Here is a 22,014-nt window from a genome sequence, read left to right as displayed (position 1 = left end):
GAAGTCATGAGCCTCTTCCTAATTGACTGAGTTCCCTCATCTTTTAGATGGATGGACCTGAACCTGCACCCCCCCCCCCCAGCGCCTTGAGACCCTCACGGGTGAGTAGCCACGCTTAACAAACGCTTGATTGATTGATTGATTGATTGATTGACTGATATGTGTGCTTCACGTCGCCTCCCCCATCTGAGGGGTGGGGTTGGCATGGGTGGGCACACCTCTCTTCCTAACTTGGATTTCCTGATGATTCTCCAGTCCAAAATGGGGTTCAGAACCAGTGGGAGTCAGTTGCTGAGGGCAGCAAACAGCAGGCACAGCTTCCAAAGGCGGCAGGCCTTTGAAGCGTCCCCTTTCATGGACCCAGTCTATCCTGGGGGGGAAGAGGTATGACACCTCTGTTTCTGGACCCAGAGAGCGGAGACTCTCTACCCAGGGGTCCAGAAACCTGTCTGGTGGTGGCCAAAACATTCAGCCTGCAGTGGCAGTGTGTGTGTGTTGAGGTGCAAGGCCTCTAAGGCTGGCACACTAGGTGCAGAAGCCCTTAGAGGCCTTCTCAGGTCGCAGTGCCCTTGGTACCCATGGTTCCTTTTACAAGGGGCTTACCTGTGGCCAGGGATGTGCTAATTGTGGATACAAAGGTGCAGTCTTGGGAAAGAACACAGGCCCTGGGAACCTGGTTGGCAGGGACCCAGAGCACATCAAGTCAGGTTGCATCAGAGGTCAGGCAAAAAGTGGGGGGTAACCATGCACCATGTACTTTCCTATACAACCCCCCCAAACAAAAGAGGATGGGACCACCCTTTCCCAAGAGAATCTTTATTGACTAAGTGGAACAATCTGGAAAGGCCATCTGCATTGGCATGGTAACCATGCAAAAAGGGGCACTTTCCTACAGATGGTAAGTGAGATTTTTTTCCGAGCTCTGAAAATGAGGGAGACGGATCTGGAAGCACAGTAGGCTCGGAGCAGGAATCATCTGAGTTCCATAAGTGATTGTGAATGTGATGTGGTTATGTACTTGTGCCTGTTATGCATTTATGGCTGCTAGAAGGACAGTTTTCAATGAGATTGTCCAGGTAGCAGAGAAGCCACTCTCAAAATTATGAGTGGCTGTGTGACGTATTTAAGGTTCTTAATAGTATTTTCATCTATTTTATGTGTCTTTGATGGTGTTACACACTCTTCACCAACGAACGCCGTAGGCACATTTCATTTTTATCCAGTATTTGGTAGGCATTGTCTATGATGTTGCATGTAGTCTTTTAGATGTTATGCTCTGAGGAAAAGTCTGACTGATGAAAGGATATTACCAAAATATTTTTATGTAGTAGCACACACTTTCAAAGTGAGGTAGTGTTGGACTTTGGAGGAGTTAGATCTCTTATTCCCACTCCAACATAAGCAAAAAAAGGGAAAGTGATGGACTTTGAAGAGGTTAACCCAAGGGCAACCCAAGAGCAAATATGGTTCAAGTGACACATCCAACCTTGACACAGAAGCCATGGCCTTCATTTTACCTTCCCACCCTTATTTCGATTCCACCTCACCTTGATATTAATGAGGCCACCGACAAGTACAATTCCTACATGGAATCCCTTATCAACAAATGTGTACCCCTGAAGTGCAAGTTATCTAGACCAAAACCCTTTAGTCTTTGGTTCTGAAAAGAACTTTACAAAGAAAGAAAGCTTATCAGAAAATGTGAGAATGGATGGAAACTAGCTCCCTCTCACCTGAGTATGATTAAGCTTCGCAAAGCAATAAAACAACACAAAGGCTGAATCATCACGGCCAAATCCTCCTAAATCATAGCCATCGTGAATTCTACAAAGAACATACCAAAGCACCTGTTGGAGATTATCGCACAGACTACAAACCCCTCCATCACTTTTGGCTCCTAAGTCATCAGTGGCTTGCTACATCAACTTCGCGGATTTCTTTGATAAAAAAAGTTAGAGACATCCATATCTTGCTACCCAACAGCAACTCCCCAGAAACGGTGGAGATTCTACTATGCATGGCACTGCATTCATTATCATCTTTGTCCCCAATTTGCAAATTGGACATACAGTAAACAATCTCCAAAGCAAGACCCTCAAAACACCTTCCGGATGCCATTCCAGGTTCTATTAGCAAACCTCTTGCCGCACACCTACTCCTCATATGGGCCAACATTGTCAACTCCTCTCTCCAACAGGCCCTAGTTTCAGAATGACTAAAAGTGGGTCACGTCTCTACTCTCTTGAAAAAACAACCTCTCGATCCATAAAACATGAACAACTACCGCCCAGTCGCCACACTCCCATTTTTAGACAAAGTCATTGAAAGGTAAGTAGCATCCCAACTCGCTCCACACATTCCAACTAACAACAGTACAGAAACTGCAATCCTCCAAATAGTTGATAACTCCCTTAGAATCCTCAACTATGGTAAATGCTGCCTCCTGGTCCTCCTGAATTTGTCCTCTACATTCGACACTGTCAACCATCTGGACCTCCTTTGCACTCTAGAACAAAGCGTGGGATGTGGAGGCACGGTCCTCAATTGATTCTCTTCAAACCTAACCAACCATTCCCAAATTGTGAAAATGGGTAACTTGTTCTCAAGAATAGTTAGCATACATCAAGGGGTCTCTCAAGGCTGGATCCTCTCCCCAACCCTTTTTAACCTCTACCTAGAACCACTAAGTGTGATTCTTAGAACGTCTGGGATTCTTTTCCACGTCTACACCTATGACACTGAAATATTCATGAAAATTTCATCCTCAGAAGACGCCCTGCTTTCAATCACACCGATAAAGGTTCAAAACTGGATGTTTAACCACCATCTTAAACTTAACCCAACAAAAACAGAATTTCTATTGATTTCGCCTCTGAAAGCAAAAACTCCAGTGCAAGAATGGATGGCTTTCTTTCCAGGCCTAGATGGCTGCCCTGCCATTGTCCAGAGTACTAGATACCTTGGTATCATCCTTGACAATCATCTCAGTCTTCACAGCCACATTGCAGCCATGGCCAAAAGTGCACAACACCAACTCCGGCAGCTTTGGGGCATCATACAATTGATCCTGGAACAAGACCTCAAAAGAGTGGTGCAGTCTCTCATTCTCTCCAGACTAGATTATGGAATTGCTCTTCTCTCAGGCATTCCCAAAGTTCACCTAGGCCCACTGAGAGCAACACTACATGCAGCAAGGCGCTTCGTTTTAGGGCTCAAGAAATGTGACCACATTTCCCCTACCCTGCTAACCCTCCAAGGGCTCCCCATTGAAGCCCGGACCCAATTCAAAACCTCCTGCATTGCCAACCGAGCTGCTGCACTCCTCTTCGTCCTCCTATCTAAATGAGAAACTTAAACTCTCTGGAGTAAATGGAGGTTCCAGAAATGCCCAATCCCTGCTCTTAGAGCCCCCCCCCCACCTTCACTCAAAACAATACATGAGCCAGTCATTCTCTGGTAGTCCCACAAGAATCTGGAACTCTTTGCCTCCCTCCGCCCTACCACCGGTCCAGCCCCCTTCAAAAGAGACCTCAAGCTCCTCCTATTTGAAAGACACCTTGGTTAATCACCCTCGATCACTCTTAAGTACTCTCTCCACCAGGATCTGAACTACCTTCGTTATGTGAACCTGTAGGAAAGTAGGATCTGCTTTCATGGTTACCCCCACTTTTTGCTGGTGTCATGACTGTTTTCTGACTAGTCTGACTGGGACCGTGCTAATCAGCACCTCAGTCCCTGTGCTTCCTCTCTAAATTGGCTATGGTGAGTACCTTGGTACATTCCTAATTGGCTGCTCGTGTACCAAGTATATGGTACTAAGGTACTTAGGGCCTAGGTACACCAGGGATCCCCCATGGGCTGCAGCATATGCTTAAGTCACCCATGGGGACCCTCCAAACTATGACTACAGGCCTGCCATTGCAGCCTGTGTGAGTTGGTACACGCACCTCTCACAAAAGATATGTCTCCTTTATATCTAATACCACTGCACTTGAAACCTATAAGTCACCCCTCTAGCAGGCCTTCAGTCCCGAAGGCAGGGTGCTCACTTCCGAGTGTGAGGGCGGCCCTGAATGAGCAGACCACCCCTACAAACCCCGGAGTCCATTCTCCGAGCTTTGTAAGGGAATTAGCTAATCAGATATAGAGAGGCCACACGTCATTACGCGATGACCATCTCTAAACTGACTGGAACGAGCCTGGGCATGTTTGGTATCAAACATGTTGGAATCATACCCCAACACCATACCTGGTGTTGGACGTATGATTCCATCCATGGTAGGGTCCCTCCAGGGAGCCCTTCATGCTCCAGTGACCACTCTTACAGAGCCTGACAGCAACCTTGGGATGCTGCTGACCACAGACACAATTCTGCCCTCCTGCTGCTGGGCCAAGCCCGAGCTGGGGAAGGTAGGACAATGGGTTTTCTGTCACAGGGAGGTGTGACCACCTCCCAGACAGGAATTAGTGTATTAGGCCGGGGTGGGGGCGCTTGCCAACACCACATAGTCTGCTTGAATGGCACATTCAGTGCCCTCCTTGCATACTCCAGTTCAATCCAGAGCAGGGAGCCGTTGGCTCCAACCCCCCGGCTCTGGGACACAACTTGATAAAGGACATGGGCGTCTCCCCCCAGAGTCTGAACCCTCCTCTGAGAGGGACCCCTGAATCATCCCAACCCTTACCTTAGGGTACTTAAGGGCTTACCTGTGGGTAGGTTCCAAGATTCGTCATGGGATTCGATTCAGGTCCAACTCCACTTCTATTCAAACCATCTGGGTACTCTGGACTCTGCTGAACTTTTCTCTGGGCACTGAGACCGCACCTGGGAAGATCCCTGCTGCTTCTGGCCTCCTCGTCCTGCAAGCTCGCTGCAACGTCTGTGCTCGTGAGCCGTACAGGTCCTCCCAAGGCCTGTGGACATCAAAGACAATGCAAGGAATCTCCCTTGGAGTGAAGGAATCACTCCCTTGCATCTGTAGGCACAGCAACGCGACTTTACCGGTCTGAAGATCCTGGGATCCCTCGAACTCCACAAGGCTCAGCAACACAGGTGGTGGTTCTGTTCTCCCTCAAGGTCTGAGCTGTCCTCTCATCAAGCTGAGGCCAGTATCCCTCGTCGGGGTCTCTACAACTGAACCCCTGTGCACCGCGTCATTGCATAGCTTCACCACAAGGCAACCGCATCGGTTGTCCCGACCGACTTGTGCCAACAGAGTCAGATGCATCGAAAGGTTCTGCCAATTAGTCTGTTCCCGTTATAACACTAATGGGGTTGGTTGGATGTGATGGACTCTGTCGTCTTTAGTGTCATGGTTGCTCGGGCAGAGCTACAGACTCGGTGCAACAGTGCTTGAATCTCCTCATCACCTGTTTACCTGCATCCTTCAACTCAAGGGGCCTTCATCTTTCGTGCCTCTTGGTCACCCCTGAGTGACATAGACTCTGTCTGCTCTGATTTCAGGTACTCTTCGACTCTAACTCACGTGTGGGTTCCAACCAACTCTTTTCATCCTCCAGTGGTAAGACTGCAACCGCGACGTACCGATTGAGTAGTACTGAGTACGCGGTTATATATCCTCTTTGCACATGGCCGTCGTGGGGTTCCTAGATTCTCACCTGGGGTGGTTCCTTGGTTCCCTGATTTTTCCCTGATGTCTCCTGGGTCCAGCCTCAACTTAGGTTGTGGTTCGTATCCCACTATTTTGATATATGGTATGCCCCCCTCCCCCCGGGGACCACTGTGCATTGGTGCTACTTGCTATTCAATGTCCATTGTGTGTGCATTGTGATTATATAACCAGGTAGGGGATATTGTAATGTGTTAGTAAGTGATTGTAACAAATATCTATTTGTATAAGTACACTGTGGCCCTTTTCATTTAGCCTATACTAAAAGATTAGATACTGGTAAACTGAGCTGCTTTGCACTCCTAGATTAAGCCTGAAGGCTGCTCTCCACAGCCGTAAGGGTCGCCCCGGTTAGTGCAGGGCGCTAAACTTGCATAAGTGAGCACCATACACTGACCCGGCTTCTCACAGACCCCCGTCATCAAACCAATGCTTTAGCTGTGCACGACCTTTGAACAACTGATGCAATTATCTCATGTGGTAACTCATGTACATATCCACCGATGTAAATGTCCGAGTTTATTTACTGTAACTAGAATTTGCTGTAACCCATGTATCCTGCTACTGTTGAAAAGTGCTCTGATGCCTTCGAACCATGTACCTGATTTATAAAATTGCAAAAATGAATAAAAATAAATAAAATACTAATCTCGCTCCAATCTTAGCAACAGCTATGAAAATGGACTTTGGATGAGTTTTATATATCATTCCAGTTAGTACGTGTATAAAAACATTTACATACATAATACCATTTTTAAACATGTAAACATATTCCAACTATAAATATATTCAATATAAATAAATACAAATAAAAGTAATATAAAAAACAAACTTGACATTAAAAAACTATTCATTAAAATATAAATCAATTTAAATATTTAAAATAAATATACTTTCCTCTCTATTACACAAAAAACGCCAACAGATTACTTTTTTTTAAAAATACCTAAATTAAACATTACTAATAATAAATCGTTCAATAAATATACCAAATAAAATGAAAATAAATATTTTTCAAAATTGTCTTATTAAATACTCTGATCAACAAATTAACAAGCAATTTAAAAGTAAAACAAATTGACTCAATTTACATAATGTATTACCAATCAATTCTTTAATTTGTATAAGAAATTATCAAACATAAAAGAAACTATTTGCATTTTAAATAACTTCCTGTCCTAATCCTCTACATACCCAACCGCCCACTACAAAATTAAAAAAATATACATTAAAAATTACAAACTATACTAAAATAACAATCAATTAAAAATGTATATAATTAATTACAAATCATGTTTTTAATTAACCTAATAAAGGATTTAAAATGGAAGAAAAAAAAATTCTATTTTAAATAAATTCTCATCCTAATCCCTATATGATCCAACCATCCATTACCAAATTAAATATTACTAATTAAATGTAAAAAATAGGCATTCAAAAGTACAAACTATACTAAAAATCACAAACTGAAAAAACAAAAACAATTATGATAGTAATTCCTAAGAATAATATAACTAATATATTTTAAATTCATGAAAACGGTATTTAATGCAAGTCTATCGAGCTAAACAATATTATATACAACTCTATCTAAAAAACAATATTTTTACACAATATTCTTGTATGACTGTATTTTCTGGCTCACTATTTTGGTCATTGACCAGTTAAAAGAGGGGCTTATAATGACCTCCCCGAATGGGGGAGTAGGTAGCTGATTGCTTTATATAATTAGATTTACTATGATAATAAAACGTTGCTAGCTGGTGGTTTGTCGGAGGATGCTTGGCTCCAGACTCCTTCGCCCAAAATAACGGACACTACACATGTACTTCGATAGCAGAAAAGGCCACTTTATTGGACGAGGTAACTCACATTACTTCAGGCAACTTAATTCCCTAGAACAATTTCACAATTTGGGCCAAAACCATTTTATTATCACTATGCTTAACCAACTGTACATTTTCAAAGCAAAACCAATGTTTACTTTTGCATTTGCATATTTTGTTTTCAAACCTTTTTCTTCACTTTTCTTTAACGACTTAGCAATAACGAGGGTTGGGTAAAATCCGCTCCAAATTTACCCTCCCCATCTTGCCTACACAACTATACGCGCCTGAGTGAGTACCTGTCCAACTGTGGCGAGACACACCTCCCCAATCCAACCCTCATGATCCCTTCATGTAACTATACATTTTTTTTTGGGGGGGGAGGGTGGGAGAAAACAAACGTCCCCCACCTAACTGCTTCCTAAACGCGCTGCGCCACTCTAGTCTCGCGCCCCTGCCTCCTTATTCAACCTACGCCTCGCGCGCGCGTGCTAACGCCTACGCCGCCTACGTCACCCTTCGTCCGTATTATTCGGGCGAATGACCCCGGGGGGAGACCGCTCCGCTCTGCTCCCCCCGAGGCCCCCATTGGAGAAAGAGGCAAAAGACTTCAGTGCACGGTGGTAACTTTTTGTTGCTTTTTACATCAGTCGGACAGAGGCTCCCTGGGCTGTCTGTGGTCTCACTCATATATTACATACCTTGGCTTCAAAGAGTGAGGCTACACCGTTGCAGCGGGAGTCCGCTAGTCAGACAGTTTTTTGGGATGAGTCAATATTTTGGGCTCTTGTTATTTCAAACAGTTTTTTTGGGGTTGCTTTTTAGCTGCATTTATTCTATTTTGAAGCAATGCATTTTTTTTATGTTTAGGACATTATTTTTGCATTATTTCCTTTGCTGTTTTACGTTCGTGGATAGAGCAGATGTGGGCTGCTTGCTGGGTTGCCTCCGAAGGCAGAGATGTTTTATCTTTAAATGTCTAGGCGAGGGCACCAGTTGTCTCCAGGTGCAGGGTATGATGGGACTTTAGCTGAGGGATCCTTGTCGTCATCCCTATGAAGGCTCATATCACCAGATCATGGGTTGTCGTCACGTGATAGAAGAATCTCAGTAGTAGTGAAATTCACCAGTCATGTTGTTGTTGAAGCCTGCAGTTGTCTAATGTTGAGGCATTGACTTGAAGCTGCAGAAGTGGTTGTTAAATGTCGGTCCGAGACTAAAGGATGCGTGAGGGGTGATGTGTGCAGATAAAAGTGCACGGATTAATAGAAGGCTGACACCACTGCGATGTCAAAGGGGAACAAAAGCAGTTCTCTCTGGTGGTTGGTGTCTGGGCGAGAAGCGACCTGTCCTGTGCCTGGTGCCAGCCCAGCTCGCCCATGCCGCATTCACCAGCTCTTGTACGGGTGTCCAGGTACCCTGTCCCACTGCAGAGGTTTAACTCTCTCTGCTCAGGTTTTAGTGCTTCGTGAACATTCAGCTGCTCTCCATGTTTCAACAACACGCACAGAGGATTATTTCTTTAAATTCGACTCTGGTCTCCAACGGCTTCTGCCGCCAGGTACCCGGCTCTGTTGAGGGGTGCCGGCCGCGTCTACACGGCTCTGAAGGGCCACGATGCTAATGGGGCTGTTTTACACAGACTGAAAGTCAAAGTCACGTGCTTTTTCTAAATCCTTACATATTTTAACGCAAATACTGATAGTTACTGTTTCACGCATACTCAATACGAATTGTACACGAAACACGATTTACAGAAATATGTCTTAAATTTACACAACAAAATAAACTCTTACGTGTCAGAAGTGGGATTCGAACCCACGCCTCCAGAGGAGACTGCGACCTGAACGCAGCGCCTTAGACCGCTCGGCCATCCTGACATGGCTGTACATCTTGCAGAGGTGATCATCACAGTGTATGCAGTGACAGCCATACACGCGCTGTAATGAGGGTTCCTGATACAACCGACGGCGGGAGCCTGACTCCAAACACTCCCCCTAACCGGGTGCTTGTCTCTTTGGCTTCCGTTCTTTAAGTGTTGTCCTTTATAGCTTGGACTGCGCATAGAAATGTTGTTTGACTTTTCCACCAGAGATGCAGGTGTTGTATGATTTAATGTGACGTAGGTTAACTACATTCGCACTCATCTGAGATAGACTTTTCTCTCAGTGTCTGCAGCTCAATGAGGGCTTACCGTTCACTCTCCTCGGCTGTGCAGCCTTCAAGGCGCTACAGTCACGCACGCGTTGCCTGCCAGCTAAAGCTGCTGTAAAGCCGGGTTTCTGTACATTGGAGATAAGTGGCCGGTTATTGTAATTCTGTTGCATCAAAACAGAACAGGTAAGAATGTGTTTCTAAATTTCAAATCTGACTATTTTCAATGAAAAAGATTCTAAACAAACTGAGAAATAGTATCTCCAACATCAAACAATCACAACTTGCGGGCAGTAGTCTGAGCTATCAGTCAGGGTTCACCGGGAGAATCCGTCACGAGGTTCCATGGTGTAATGGTTAGCACTCTGGACTCTGAATCCAGCGATCCGAGTTCAAATCTCGGTGGGACCTGATTTTTGGTAATCATGATAATGTCACTGCGCTGAATCCATATTAAAACTGGGTTCACATGAAATCGCTGAATGCACACAGCCTCCCTGTTTTACACACAAAGAGAAGAGTCAGTGCGAGGGGACCCCGTTTTGTCATTTGTGTATAAAAGTCGAGAGAATGACACTGACTAATTCCAGCCCATGCTGGTTACCTCTCCCAGGGTCTGTTTAACGTTGAGACGCATTCTCGGCATTATTGTGGTAACCGCATCAATGCATGTACAGGTTGCAAGTGTTAGTGTAGGTAGTGCCAACTGCGGGAGTCAATGCTCTGACGTCTAACACCGATTGCTTAATGTAAAGCACACAGGTGCTGATAAATAGCGCTGCTGCCCTGTTTTCGAAAACGCTTCCTATGGAGTCCCTTTGGAAACAAATGCCGCAAGTGGCCGCTCAAAAATCCAAAGGTGTGTGTTCTGAGTTGCGGTTATCGGCGCTGTAGTGTCAGTAGGTGTAAAATGCAGCATTTAAGTGGCACAGAAAAGCAGGAACTGCGATTGGCGCCTGATAATGGGCGTTAATTAACCTAAAAGAGAGGAAGAGAGGGTGAAAAGCCTGTAAAGTTCCAAACATGTCACATGCGGGTTAAACAATAAAGCCATTACAGCGACTTCCTTCAACAAACATTGGCATAGCCAATAGGTCTCGCCTTCGGGACCTTATAAGTGTTTAGTTATCCAGCACAATATCCTTGGTGCAACAACATCAACTGTTGCATGGCTAAACACTTAAAAGGTCCCAAAGGCGAAACCTATTAGCTATGCCAATGCTTGTTATTGATCTGACATCAGGCAAGTAAGGCCTTGGACCAAGTATAGTAAAAAAAAAAAGTTTAAAAAACCGATTGAATACCCCATTTATGAGAATAGCCAGCTTCACAGCATATACGTGTGTGTGATCAGGTGGACATATACATTGGTATGTAATATGCATCTGAACACAAACACTGAACGGTTTAATGGCAACAGTTTTTGTTGTTGTTTTTTTTTGTTGCATATTTATATAGCGCGAACTCGACCCGAAGGTATTGGAGCGCTGTACATGAGCACTGTATTTACATTACACATTCAGGCACGGGGAGATTTAGGGCCTCATTTATGAAAAGTGACGCATCACTGCGTGAAAACAGTGATGCGTCACTTTTCACTGCGCCCTCCCTGCGACTCCAATGATGCGTCATATTTACAGTATGACGCATCATGTCGCAAGGAGTCACAGATACGTCAGTATTTCTGACGTATCTGTAGGCGCAAGAGTGATGCATTGCTGGAGTGTGTCACAAAAGTGACGCAACTCCAGCAATGTATCCTTTCACATGGGGCAAGCCCCATGTGAAAGGGCCTGCATCAGTCTTACGCCCGCTGTGAGGCAGGCACAAGATATGGACGCATTTGCACCCTAGAAGTGGCGCAGTGAAATCTCGTAGATTTCACTGCGTCACTTCTACGATGCTTACTTACGTGGGAACGCCCACCCTGCATACATTATACCTGACGCAGGTATAATGTAGCGCAGGGGTTTACAAAGTCACGCATCTAGGTAGATGCGTCACTTTGTAAATATGGCGCATCATGGCGCATGTTTTACGCCACTGGTGCGTCACAAAAAGTGACGCACCGGTGGCACAAAAGTGACGCAGGGGCTCATAAATGAGCCCCTTAGTGATTTGCCCAGAATCACAGGATGTGGACGCGACCTCGAGTCTACCAGGGACAGCTTTTACTACAAATTGGTCGGGAACTATACATCCTGAAGTAGCTAAGAAAGTGCTTTTTGGGGACGGTAAGGAGCGCTTCAATACTAAAAGGCAATTGGTGGCTTGCATCGTCCAGGGCACAATGCAAACTTCCATTTGTAATTATGCAATTCACACTGCTGGGTATATCCAGAAACTATGTGATGTTTATACGTCTCTTACTCTGGCCACATACATTGAAAACAACCTTTTTACATACTATCAAGATTACATAGCACAAGTCTCCCAGTGGTGCAGTGTGTCAGTGCTTGTGAGCTGGGACTGCATGTGTAACTTAACTAGTTCACTGCTGCCCTTAGAGCTGTCACTCCATATACCGGAAGTACACGATTATGCATTCTTGGCCGCTTATAGGCACAAGACCCAGTCTCCAGGAAGGAGAGCCTCTTTTAAAGGTAGCCAAGCAAACGTATCAAGCTGCACTCGCGCAGGTAGTCATGCAGAACATGCTCTTATATGCAAGCAAGAGTTGTAAAGGGGACATGCTTAGCACTGGTAGCTTGTTTAGCTCAACAGAGAGCCAGCTAAATGTTCTGTGACATTGGTGTATGTGGAGGCAACTGATTTGGGCTACAGGCATGCAGGGTTATTGGCAGAGAGTTATTGGCAGAGAGTGAGAGCACCGTCAATGCAGTTCAGATGAACTCTTGGCCATCAGGCTGTGCTTTGGCGCTGCAGTGGATGCGAAGAAAACCATATCATGCATTAGCGTCCAAGTCTAGCTATCAAGTATGACACGTTGGTGCATCTTACTTCTTTATTAAGAAATGTGCTTCCGCATTTTGGGCAACTGGCAAAGCTCTTAGTAGTATCTGGAGGTTTCAACGAGAGAATATTGATATTTTTGAAAACTTTCCACAGCCGACTAATGTCGAGCACATCAATTTTGTAGTCTCATACAGTAGAAAGGTCCTGTGCCAAGCATCTTCAGAACCTGCTGCAGATAGGTCCTACTGAAAGCCCAGAAATAAACTCTTGAAGAGAAGTTTTACTTACACATTTTGTGTGTTACACCTCTACAAATTCATGCCCTGATGAAGTTCCATTCGTTGGAACGAAACGCGTTGGCTTCTGTTTTGTACATACCTACAACCATACGAAGATGAATAAAGAGTAACAAATTTTGTTTGGATATGTGACTTCAGTCCTGGTGCCGCCTCCACTTCTCTTCAAGATTTTTGAAAACTTTATTAAAGTGACTAAAAACTATATTGATTACTTGACAGGTATAGGCGAAGTCACCAGGTACATAGAACTGAAAATGCTAGCAGGATGGCTCTAAGCAAAAGATCACGCCTCGGACAGGGCAGTGTTCTGCACGCTGAATTTTCTGCTACCAGCTTGTGAGCCTTTTTGAAAGTATTTATGCCTTTCGCTGCAGCAGTTATTCATGTACAAGGCGCTGCACATGAATACTTTCGTAAGGCACACAATCAGCCCTGCAGCTGCGTTCTATTAACAAAATAAATGCAGAGTCTCAAACAAGACTTGTGCTTTCAAAATCCTGAGTTTTTAAACAACCACAAGGCTGAGGACCTTTTTCTTGCTGAATTTTTTGGTGCCTTAGATTACTCTAATATGACCCTTGTATTTGTTTTAATATTGTTGTAGGAGATGTTTGGAGTGTAGTTTTATGGTTTTTATTAAACACTCTAAAAACATACATTCTGCTAGCATGAATGACATGATAGTCCTACACCTTTAAATCCCCATTGTTTTATGTAACATTTCTTGTACTCTGATTTACACACTTATAAGCCTTCATGTCTGTGTAATATATGCGTGATGTAAAGTGATCCGACATCCTAAACTGGTATGAGAAGCACTATAAAATAAATGAAATATATATTAGAGAGGGTCTATGGAGAGATGAGGGGCACTCTTGGAGAGTGGCAGTGGGTGAACTTGTGGAAAAGAGAGCTATGAGAGGAGGGCACCATAAAAGAAATGTTGCACCGGGTGCCACCTGCGAAAGCTGTCTATGTGCAGCTGTGTCAACCGCTCAAAGTTAATTTTTGTGAAAAGATGGAATCTTCTTGCTGTAGACTGCAGCGTTCATCTTCATTTGGCAACTTCAACAATTGCCAAATACTGCGGGAAACAGTGCTTAATTTGTACAACAATAAGTGCCGGTCCTCAAAGCTTAGCGCAGAAGATGTGCATTGTTTTCTGTCTGTGGCTCTGGATGAAAGTTTGTTTAGGAAAAATATGTAACGGTCCCCAGAAATTAGTGCTGCTGAGCGCGGGATCACTGAATTCACTTGAAGGTGACTAGTACAAAGCAATTGGGCCCGGCTGTGGTTGCATTTATAGCAGGACCTCAGCGGAAGCTAACAAGTTTTGGATAATTTGTGGCAAAATCATACAGCTACGGCGGTATTCTTGAATGTTTCATGTTATAAAAATTATTACTTTCAATAAACAACACTCATTTCCATGAAATAATTGTTTACTCACCATTGAAATACTTTAATATGATGAAAAATCCATGTTTTTCTGTTTTCTGGTCTACCATTTTCCTCACATTTGTTACCCGAGTTACATCTTTTATGGCTCGGCTCGTGATCTGGCTCTTAGAGCCAGGCCAGACCCAGGTTCAGCTCTCCCCAAGGCTCTCTGTGTCCCCTAAGAAATGTAGTATCTTCTATGCCCTTTGATGCTGCAGCACCTGCCCCACCCCAACTTCCAGCGCAAGTCTGATGTGAAGCACATTGGGGACGTCCTCCATGCCCCCCCCCCTATTGACCTCATCCTCAGATTCCCTGACTGTCTCACGCCACAAGTGCCCCCATCTCCCCATAGCCCCCCCCCTCATGACCTCCTCCTCGGATTCCCTCACCACCACCCTCCACCAGTGCCCCTCATCTCTTCCTAGCGCCCCCTCCACCCCATGACCTCTTCCTCGGATTCCATCACTACCACCCTCCACCAGTACCCCTCATCTCTCTGTAGCCCCTCCACCTCGTGACCTCCTCCTCAGATTCCCTCACTACCACCCTCCACCAGTGCCCCTCATCTCTTCCTAGCGCCCCCTCCACCCCATGACCTCTTCCTCGGATTCCCTCACTGTCACCCAGGGCACAAGCCCTAAAAAAAGAAGTGGGGGGACAACAGGAAATGACGTCACAAAAGGTGGCTTGCACCATCAGACTCATTGCCTCCCCTCGCTCACCCCTTAGATGCTATTGCATCAGAGAAGCCAGCGTGTGAGCAGCGTTCTGAATGAGCTCCGATCTCGCCCCAGAGAGGCCAAAGAGTGAATGTGTGGCTCCATTTGCTCCAGTTATCAAGCTCCCGGTAAAATAAGTGGGGGACGCCGTCCACCCTCGTGGTACCCGGACTCGAGCCCTGCTGTCACCCTCCACCAGTGCCCCTCCTCGCTCCACAGCCCCTCCAGCTACCTCCTCCTCAGATTCCCTCACTGCCACCCTCCACCAGTGCCCCTCATCACTCCGTAGCCCCTCTCTCATATGCATTTAATTTGTTGTATAGCGCTACTCATATCAGTGTAGTGTGTGTCAGTACTTTACACCACGCACACTTTATAAAGAGACAATGAATCATACAAGTATGTAAATCAGTCTACAGGGAATGTCACATAAGCCAATGAGGATTACAGGGTGTATGAATCACATGTTATCCATACTGGTGGGCAGTATATTTTAAGAGGGTTTGGTCTGGGGAAACACAACCTTAGGATTTAAAGAGTATTCCGTGGGGGTCAGCTTTACTGATAAAAATGAATATCTGCCCAAACATACTCATTTTAGCAACATTAGAATAATGACAGACTGAGGAAGTTCTAACTATATCACAAAACAAAAAAAGCGAAGTTCTAACTATACTATTCATGTTTCTGTGCATCTCTTTGATGACAGTTCATTGGTCACTGTCCTATGTTAGGATTGTAACTTCTGAACTGCAAGTAACACAAGAATCTCTGTGATAAAGGCAGTAACCCACTGAGCTTCCACAGAAAATACAGTTCATCTACATTTAAAGACTACTAACAGACAAATGATTGCTCTCCAGCAGGATCATTAATCACCAGCGTTATCTGGGCATTTTGTATTGTCTGATTGTTGTCCCGCACCAGCCATGATAATGATAAAAACTGTTTAAATGAAGCGCACACGAAGTAGATGTCCTACTGGGCCTCTGCAGATTTTTAAAAGAAAACCAAATAGGAACACATTCTCTTTCCTACTACCCCATTGGTCAAACTTTGTGTCACAGCCTGATGTGATAAGCAGCTGCAGGGGTCAGGAAAGGTGAATAGGAATAAACAAACTTCTTTTCTCCTGTGCTACATAAAACAAGAAATATCTACGCAGAAGGACAGTAGGCAAAGGTTACCCTTGTCAATGAAAGGATTTGTCGCCTTTCGCAATGCGGAGATGAAGGTGTGAAAAAATAAACAAAGCCTTGTTAACATGTAAATGGTCTTTTAAAGACCTGTGAAGTACTCGGGTGCGGCTGCGATAATGTGTGTACGCCAGGAAGCTGTCCCAGCCCGGGCGCACACACACACACAGACAGCCCTTTGAGCCCAATGCCGTTGTAAGTAAAGACGGCCCCTACCTGCCTGCGTGAGGTCCGAGTCCAGGGTCCCTCGGCGTGGCTCCCAACACTAGCCAATCAGTCTTAAGGCGGGGAGAGGGCATTCATCCAGGGGTAGCGCTGAAGTTCGCCCAGGGCGGGCTGTGCGTCCTTATCCAGGGTCCAGCACCGTTCATGTAAATTGCAGCTCACAGGGGCGCCGAAATTAACATTATACTAACACAAAGGATCACAATCGGCCCCGTAGCTGTGCACAATTAAGAAAAGAAAAGCAGAGTCTCCAACACAGCGTGTGCTAAAGCACACGTTGTGTTGGAGACACTGTTTTTCCTTTCTTAACAGTGCAAGCTGCGGGGCTGATTGTGACCCTTTGAAGTAGTATTCATGTTAATTGCAGCGCACACGGGTGCCGCAATTAACATAAATACGGTTTTACAGGATTAGATGTCGTTGTATGCGCGCTAAATTCAGCGCAATGCGCGCTTGGGATGACTTCGATGGGCGCGCGGCTTATTGGGAATAGTGGTCATATTGTGTGTTTCTCTAAAAAGACATGTGACCTTTAAGTTCAAAAATTTATGAAGAATATTGTTAAAAAAGGTTAAAATATTCACGAGAGAGTCTATGAGCGGGTAGCAGGACAATGCGGAAGACTAGTGCGAGAGGGCACTTAGATGACAGGTAGGACACACTAACCTGTCCGTCCAGCTGGTTCTGGCTCTGCCCCAGAGTCTGCGTCTGGCTGGGCAGGGTGAAGTCGGTGAACTCGAACACTGAGCCCTGGTTGTCGGCGCCCAGCAGCTCGGCCTCCTCTGTGTCCAGGAAGGTGAGGGTCTGAGAGCTGGGTCCGTACACCTCGACGCTCATGTTTGCGGATGGGCCTGTCCTCGGGCTTGCGGAAGGAGGGTGGTGAGTACAGTCGGCCTGATAGCTGAGGAGATCGGAGCCTGTTTTAAAGGCCTCCTGGGACTGGCCCGACGCGGCCTGCGGTGGCTTGGAGAGGAGGCTCGTGAGGGCGAGGGGAACAAACGGCACCAAACTTCCCGACAAGGTTGAAAGGAAACCCCTGGAAGCGGCGTGAGCGGCCAACAGGTAGAGGCGGCGGAGGCAGAGATGGGAGGAGGGCTCAGGCAGCACTGACTGCAGAGTGCGGCCCACGCAGGAAGTGGCAGTGACAAAGAGCACACAAAAAAGCGACGGCAAAAACAAAAACTGACAAATGCAAAAAGTGACAAAAAAGTTTAATGAAAACACGTTATGGAAAGAAAAAAAAGCAAAACAAGCAGTTCATAGTGGGGAAAAAAACAAATTGAAAAATAAATTTTTAAGCACTCAACAAATTGAAAAAGCAAGTGTTAAGCACTCGTGCTAAACCCTTGTACTCGTGGTGGCATCCATCTTGCGGGAGCGAGCAGCGACATGGCCACGTTAATTACAAACATATGGCCCATGCGCACCGCTGCTCGCTCCCTCAAAGTGGATGCCGCCACAAGCACGAGTGTGCTTGAAAATGAGCAGACCGATTGCTAAAGGTCATCTCCTAGAGCAGCCATGTGCGCTGCCTAGGCGAAACCAAACAATCTCCACCCGGACCAGGAAGTATTGATTCTAAGCGGTTCTGCACGTCCCTGGGGTCAAACAGTGCAGTCTCATTATAAAAGCCTTATTTTAACACAAGTGTCACTGCTTGTTTAAGGAGACTGCAGCTGTGATGCAAAGCAAAGTATAACAACAAAACACACCAGGTAAAATAAACACAGCACCACAATAACAGAACAATGCACTAGTAAAACATATAGACACACAACAAAAACACAGCAACACAACGGTGCAACGCACTTATACAGCGCATGCACACAGCAAGGCCATTGTACAACGCAATGGCAAAACACAACATGAGATGCAACTATAGGGCTATAGGGTATGCAGACAGACTATCGAGTTGGATATATTGTGACAGAAATAGCGACAGCAAGAATATTGTGGTCAAGAATATCGATTTTAAGGTAAGAAATATCGTTTTTAAAAATATCGAAGTCAATATTGTTTGCAAAAATATAGATCTTTAAAATAGCGATTTTTTGAATAGTGTTATGTATTTTAAATTTATGTGATTTTTTTTGTATAAATATTGTTTCTGTTTTTTAATATATGTGTTAAATTTATGGTAGTTATCTATTTTATTTTAATTACATTTTGCATTTTTTGAGTTCTGCTGCGAATTGTGGGTTTATAGAGGAATTGGATGGGAAGTAATTTAATTATAATAAATGAATGATTCTTTTTTATTTAGTATTATTTATTTAATTTAGATTTTATACTGTTAATTGTAAGAAGTAATTTATTAATAATTAATTATTAATTGGTTGTTAATTACTATTAATTAATGAATTGGTAATTAACTATGGTAATTGTGTTAATTTTTAGTAGTGGGTTATGGGGTTTCTAGGGGTAGAGGGTGTTAAGTAATTTAATTATCATGAATTAATGATTTTTTAAAATTTGTAATATTTATTTTATTTAGATTTTATAGTGCTAATTGCAGGAAGTAATTTATTATAAGTATTTATTAATTGGTCGTTAATTATTATTTATTAATGAATTGGTAATTAGTTAGGGTAATTGTGCCATTTTTTTAGGATTTGGTTGTGGGGTTTATAGGGGTAAAGGATGGGAAGTAATTTATTTCTAATTAATTCATAATTACGTGCTAATTAATGCTAATTAATTAATTACAATTTAAATATGGCAATTGTGTAATTAATTTGAGATGTGAGTTGTGGGGTTTAAAGTGGTAAAGGGTGGGAAGTATGTTATTTTTAATTAATTATTAAGTAGTTTTTAATTGATATTAATTTATTTTAAATTAATTATGGAAATTGTGTAATGTTTTTTAGGTGTTGGTTGTGGGTTTATAGGGGTAGAGGGTGGAAAGTAATTATGTTTAATTAATGAATAATTAGTTGACCATGAATATTAAATCATCAATTGATAATTAATCAGGGTAATTGTTTATTTTTTTGGTGTGTGAGTTTTGGTTTTATAGGGGTAACAGGTGGGGAGTAAATACATTTGTGTCTGTTTTAATTTGTTTTTAATTAATAATATTTTTTAAATTGATAGTTAATTATGTTAATTATGGAGGTACATTTGAAAAAATGTAGATGTGTGTTGTGAATTGTGGGGTGTTATAGGGTAGGAAATAAAAAAGATTACATTTATGAAATAATTAATGATATTGCTTATAAATAATTTCTAATTAAAAATACTTATTTGTTTGTAAGTTATTTTAAAATGTATTTAATATAATATTCTTAGGTATTTGTCTTATCTATTTAACCTTATGATATGTTTCTATTGTTCAGATTTGTAAAATATTTTTAATTTTTTAGAAAATATGTTGTCGTGGTGATATTTTGTTTGTTTTTAATTTTGAACTGACTGGAGTGGGAATATTAATTTTTACCCCTCCACTATCCAACACTTTCCCTATTGTTGCACTAACTGGAGTGGGAATAGTATTTTTGACCCCTCCACTATCCAACACTATCCCTTGTGTTGCTCTAACTGGAGTGGGAATAGTATTTTCTACCCCTCCGCTATCCCACACTTTCTCTACTGTTGCCCTCACTGGAGTGAGAATCGTCTTTTTTACCCTTCCGCTATCCAACACTTTCCCTACTGTTGCACTCACTGGAGTGGGAATATGAATGTTTACCTCTCCGCTATGCAACAATTTTCCTACAGTTGCACTCACTGGAGTGGGAATAGTAATTTTCACCTCCCCCGCTATCCAAAACTTTCCCTACTGATGCACTCACTGGCTTGGGAATATTCATTATTATTCTTGTGCTATCCAACACTTTCCCTACTGTTGCACTAAATGGAGTGAGAATAGCAATTTTTACCCCTCTGCTATCCAACACTTTCCCTACTGTTACACTCGTTTGAGTAGGAATAGTAATTTTTACCCCTCCGCTATCCAACACTTTCCCTACTGTTGCACTCACTGGAGTGGGAATAGTCATTTTTACCCCTCCGCTAACCAACACATTCCCTACTGTTGCATTCACTGGAGTGGAAACAGTAATTTTTATTCTTCCGCTATCCAATACTGTTGCACTCACTGGAGTGGGAATAGTAATTTTTACCCCTTTGCTATCAAACACTTTCCCTACTGTTACACTCGTTTGAGCGGGAATAGTAATTTTTACCCCTCCGCTATCCAACACTTTCCCTACTGTTGCACTCACTGCAGTGGGAAAAGTAATCTTCACCCCTCCGCTAACCAACACTTTCCCTACTGTTGCATTCCCTGGAGTGGGAACAGTAATTTGTATTCTTCTGCTATCCAATACTGTTGCACTCACTGGAGTGGGGATAGTAATTTTTACCCCTCTGATAACCAACACTTTCCCTACTGTTGCACTCAGTGGACTGGGAAATAGTCATTTTTATTCCTCCGCTATCCAACACTTGCCCTATTGTTGCACTCATTGGAGTGGGAGTAGTAATTTTTACCCCTCCGCTAACTAACACTTTCCCTACTGCTGCACTCACTGGAGTGGGAATAGTAATTTTTACCCCTCCACTATCCAACACTTTCCCTACTGTTGCACTCACTGGAGTGGGTATAGTCTTTTTATGCCCCTCTACTATCCAACTCTTTCCCTACTGTTGAACTCACTGGAGTGGGAATAGTAATTTTTTCCCCTCCACTATCCAACACTTTACCTACTGTTGCACTTACTGAAGTGGAAAATATAAGTTGAAAGACTTTTAAATAGTTTAATATATATATTGATGTGATCAAGACACTCCGTGTGTCGAAACGCGTAGCGATTGTTTGGAATAAATACCTGTGGATGTAATGGACTCCTGAGTGTGCATCGTCATTTGAAGGAACTTTTTGATATATATATATATATATATATATATATATATATATATATATATATATATATATATATATATACATTTTTTTTTCACTTAAAAAACCATAGGTTTCACACATGTTATAGTTAGCTGGATATTTCACTCATAAAAAACCATTGAAATTTCCCCCGTTACAGTTAGTTCAGATAACTATAACTTGCGCGCCCGCAATCCACTGCTCATGACGTCACATATTACATCACTCATGATATGGTCAGTGGCATCACTCATGACATCACTGATGACATCATCCTTGTGATAGAGTGGCGGTCGCGCGAGTTATAGTTATCTGAACTAACTATAACGGGGGAATTTCAATGGTTTTTTACGAGTGAAATGTCCAGCTAACTGTAACATGTGTGAAACCTATGGTTTTTTAAGTGAATTTGCAAGGTTTTTTAAATGCCAATTCCTAACTATAACGTGTGTGAAACCTATGGTTTTTTAAGTGAATTTGTAAGGTTTTTTAAATGCTAAGTTATGTATGTATTATTATATTTTTTATATATTTATTTTACAATAAGCTACCTATGTATATAGTTATAGATTGACTGTATCCTGTAATATGGAATGTTTTTTTTTTTTTTTTAAGGTTTTTTACCATGCGCGCACGGTGCGTGCACGGTGCGCGCACCCCGCGATTTTTTGAAAAAAAAATAAAATGTTTTTTTCACCCTTCGCGGTCCTTCAGCAAAAAAAGG

At 43.2% G+C, this 22,014-nt stretch overlaps 2 non-coding genes across 2 annotated transcripts; one reads left to right on the top strand and one right to left on the bottom strand.

Annotated features, from left to right (window-relative positions):
* Nucleotides 1-9,253: 9,253 nt before the first annotated feature.
* Nucleotides 9,254-9,336, bottom strand: TRNAL-CAG (transfer RNA leucine (anticodon CAG)). The gene has a single exon. It is a non-coding gene; the product is annotated as a tRNA-Leu (tRNA).
* A 613-nt stretch (nt 9,337-9,949) lies between these two features.
* Nucleotides 9,950-10,021, top strand: TRNAQ-CUG (transfer RNA glutamine (anticodon CUG)). The gene has a single exon. It is a non-coding gene; the product is annotated as a tRNA-Gln (tRNA).
* Nucleotides 10,022-22,014: the final 11,993 nt, after the last annotated feature.

This window comes from Triturus cristatus, chromosome 4_1 (assembly GCF_964204655.1).
Source record: "Triturus cristatus chromosome 4_1, aTriCri1.1, whole genome shotgun sequence".
Classification (NCBI taxonomy): Eukaryota; Metazoa; Chordata; class Amphibia; order Caudata; family Salamandridae; genus Triturus; species Triturus cristatus.
The sequence above is the reverse complement of the archived record's forward strand: the minus strand, read 5'-3'. Positions and strand labels throughout refer to the sequence as shown.